Genomic DNA, 4,286 nt, shown 5'->3' on the forward strand with positions numbered 1-4,286 from the left:
CAAATGTTGGAGAGGTTGTGGAGAAAAGGGAACCCTCATACACTTTTGGTTTGATTGCAAATTAGTATAGCCATTATGAAAAACAGTTTGGAGGTTCCTCAAAAAATTAAAAATACAACTGCCTTTTATCCCAGCAATTGTACTTCTGGGTATTTATCCAAAGAAAACCAAACCACTAGTTCATAAACATTTATGCACCCCTATGTTCACGGCAGCGCTACTCACAATAGCCAAGATATGGAAGCAACCTAAGTACCCATTAAGAGACAACTGGATAAAAAGTTATGGTACATATATACAATGGAATATTACTCAGGTACCAAAAAATGAAATCTTACCATCTGCAATGACATGGATGGACACAGAGAGTATTATGTTGAGTGAAATAAATCAGACAGAGAAAAATAAATATTTTAGGTTTCACTTATATGTGGAACCTAAGGAAAAGAAGAAATGAACCAACTAAACGAAAACAGACTCACAGATACAGAGAACAAACTGGTAATTGACAGAGGGGAGGGGGGTTGAGGGGGCTAGATGAAATAAATTTAAAAATATATATATATGGAAAAGAAAGAAAATATCTTCAAGAAATAAAGGTGAAATGAAAGCTTTTAAGACAAAATTTAAAGTACTTATCACCAGACCTCTACTAGGAAAAAAGTTAAAGTTCTGTAGGCAGAAAGAAAATTATACCAGATAGGAACTTGTATATACACACACAAAAATAAAGAGTGCTGGAACTGACTAGTAACTATGTGGGTAAATATAAAAAATATTTTTTGTCATTATTTCTTTAAAAAATGATTGACTATTTGAAGCAAAAAATAATAACAAGGTACTGTGTGCTTCTCAACATATATCCAAGAAAAATGCATTACTATAATAGCAAAAAGGAAGAGAAGGAGAAAACGGAGGCATAGTTTTATAAAGTTCTTACATTAATATAAAGAGGCATAATGTTATGTAAAGGTAGACTGTGATAAATTAAAGATTTATATTTCAAATCTCAAAGCAATCATCACAAAAATGAAACAAGAAATTAGAGCTAATAAACCAATAGTGGGGATAAAATAGAAACAAAAATACTCTGTTAATCAAAAATGAGACAGAAAAGAAAAAGAAAAGGAATCAAGAAGATAGTGAGAAAAAAAAAACAGAATAGCAACATGGTAGATTTAAATCAAACTATTAAGACACTTAGATTAATATAAGTGATCTAAACACCCTAACTAAAAGGCAGAGATAATGAAACTAGATTTAAAAAGCAGAGCTCAACTCTACACTGACATGTTGAATATCCCAAGACTATCTACCTACAGATTCAATGATTCACTGAGAAGATCCACATGTCTTCACATGTAGTTGTGAAGTTATAGCAAATGAATACAAAGCAGAAATGGCAAAGAAAAAAGGAGTTTGGAGTAAAGTTTAGAGGAAACCAAGTGGAAGTACTAATCCTTCACTAAATTCTGAGTGAAATTTTGATAATTTGTATTTTCGTTTTCATTATATAGAAAATTTTAAATTTATCTTGAGACTTCTTTGATCTATATGTTATTTAGAAGTATGTTGTTTAATCCTCAAATATTTTGGAATTTACAGGGGTCTTTCTGTTGTTGATTCCAGGCTTAATTCTGTTGAGGTCTGAGAACATACTTTGACTTATATTCTTTTAAATTTGTTGAGATGCATTTTATGCCTTAGTGAATGTTCCATGTGAGTGTGAGAACATAGACGTTGCCTTTGGTGAATGAAGTAGTCTATAAATGCCAATTAGATCCAGTTGACTGATTGTATGTTCAGTTCAACTATATCCTTGCTGCTTTTCTGCCTGCTGCATTTGTGAATACTCACAGAGGAATGTTTAAGTCTCTGACAGTAACAGATTTTTCTACTTCTCCTTTTCAGACCTATCACTTTTTGCTTCCCATATTTTGATGTTATGCTGTTAGGTTTGTGTGTCTTCTTGGAAAATAAACTCCTTTATTATATAATGCCCCCCTTTATCCCTGATAATTTTCTTTGATCTGAAATCTGCTTTGTCTGAAATTAATACAGCTACTTCAGCTTTCTTTTGATTTGTGTTAGCTTGGTATACACTTCTCCATCCATTACTTTTTAACTTTTAGAAACTTTATTTTCCATTATCTTTATTTCCATTTTGTTGTAACAATTTGTAGAATAGCTTAAGACCACTCCATGGCTGTTCTTACCCATTCAGTGGCCTGAGCAGTGGGGGCAGCAGACCAGTCTTCAGTGGCAGGCTGAGCACTCCAGTCTTCAGTAGGAAACTGCTAAATATGCACACAGGGCACCTGCATGCCTTCAGACCAGTCTTCAGGTTGAGCAGCAGTGAACTCAGGAGCTGGAGCAGTCCATTCACCCTGAAATTCCTCCTTGGTCACAGCCTTTTCATCAGTGGCCTGCTCTTCCTTTTTAATCTCTTCATGATCTCTGTAGAAATAGAGATCAGGCATGATCTCCCACAGGTGTTCACAGGAGATGGTGTCACACATGCGTGGGACTTCCCAGGCCAGCATCCACCACATCAGACTCATTAAGTGATCTCCCTTGCTGTTACAAGGGATGACAATGTCCACATAGCACAGAGGAGAATATGCGTTACACAGGGCGATGGTAGGCAGGTTAACATAAGACACCTCTGTGAGAAGCTAGTGGTCGGTCCTGGGATCAGTAACTACCAGAAGTCTCGGCTCCTGGAAGGCTACCTGGGTCTGGTTAGTGAAGACCCCAGGAGTGAAGCAGCCAGCAGTAGGAGTGGCTCCAGTGGCAGCAGCAAACTTCAGCACAGCTCACTGGCCAGTATTCCTGGATGATATGGCACTGACATCAGCTGGGTTTTCAATAGTAACAACAGCACGAGCTGCCAGCAGAAGCTTTTCTCAAGATCTTTTCAAATTTATGATGTAGATGCCCTCACTTTTCCTTTTGTAGATGTACTGTTCCATTTGGAAGTCAAGGTTGGTGCCACCTAAGTGGGTTCCTACTGCAAGGAATTTGAGGACATCCACCTCCTTCATTTGCAAGACATCAAGGGCTCCAGACATTGTGACAGTTTCCCTTTAAGTTACGTGGGAACCAAGAACAATGCTATATGGGCCCTTCTCTGGGTAGTGTGGAAAAAAGCTCCATCCCATTATTTTTAACATATAAGTGTCTTTGTATTTATAATGGGTAGACAACATATTCTTAGGTCTTTTTTTTTTTTTAATCCACCCTGATAGTCTTTTGTAATTGGTAAATTTTGACCTTTTACATTTAAAGTGATTATTGATATAGATTTCAATATACCATATTTGTTACTCTATTCATTGCCTTTGGTCTTTGTTCGTCTTCTACTCTTTTTCTGCCTTCTCTGGTTTTAATTGAGCATTTTATATTATTCCATTTCATATCCTCTATTAGAATATCACTTATACTTAAAAAAAATTTAGTGGTTACCCTAAAGCTTGCAATATACATTTACTACTAATCTAATTCCACTTGAGAGTAACACTATTCTGCTTCATGGGTAGTGCACAGTACCTTATAACAGAGTATTCCAAATTTTTCCCTCCCATCCCTTATAACATTGTTGTCATTTGTTTCATTTATATATAAACTTATACATATAATCTTCTAAAATCATTGCTATCATTTTGAACTGTTATCTGTTAGACCAGGCATAAATAAGAAAAATAAAAGATTTTATTTTGCCTTCATTTATTCTTTCTCAAACACTCTTCCTTCCTTTATACAGGTCCAAGTTTCTAACCTACTTTTCTTTTTATTAAAAATTATTGGGGTGACATTAATAAAATCAAAAAAGTTTCAAGTGTACAATTCAACAATATGTTGTATACATATTGCATTATGTCTTCACCTCCCAAAATCAGATTTCCTTCCATCACCAAATTTTTGACCCCTTTTACCCCTATCTACCTCCCCCACCCCTTCCCACTGGTAACCACTAATCCACAATCTATGTATCATTTTTCTTCTTTCTGAAGAACTTCTCAACATTTCTTGCAAGGCAGATCTACCAGAAACAAATTCCCTCAATTTTTGTCTGAGAGTCTTTTTTATGTCACTTTTGAAGGATAATTTCACTGGATTCAGGAATCTAGGTTGATAGTTATTTTCTTTCAACACTTTAAATATTTCATTCTCTTTTTGCTTGCACGATTCTGAACAGAGGTCTGAAATAACTCTAATCCTTGTTCCTCTGCAGGTAAGGTAATTTTTCTTCCTTATAGCTTCCTTCTAGATGTTTTATTTGTCTT

At 35.4% G+C, this 4,286-nt stretch overlaps 1 pseudogene; it reads right to left on the reverse strand.

The window, feature by feature from the left end:
• Positions 1-2,162: 2,162 nt before the first annotated feature.
• On the reverse strand, positions 2,163-3,143 carry LOC105293540 (annotated as a pseudogene).
• Positions 3,144-4,286: the final 1,143 nt, after the last annotated feature.

This window comes from Pteropus vampyrus, unplaced genomic scaffold, assembly GCF_000151845.1.
Source record: "Pteropus vampyrus isolate Shadow unplaced genomic scaffold, Pvam_2.0 Scaffold74, whole genome shotgun sequence".
NCBI classification, from domain to species: domain Eukaryota; kingdom Metazoa; phylum Chordata; class Mammalia; order Chiroptera; family Pteropodidae; genus Pteropus; species Pteropus vampyrus.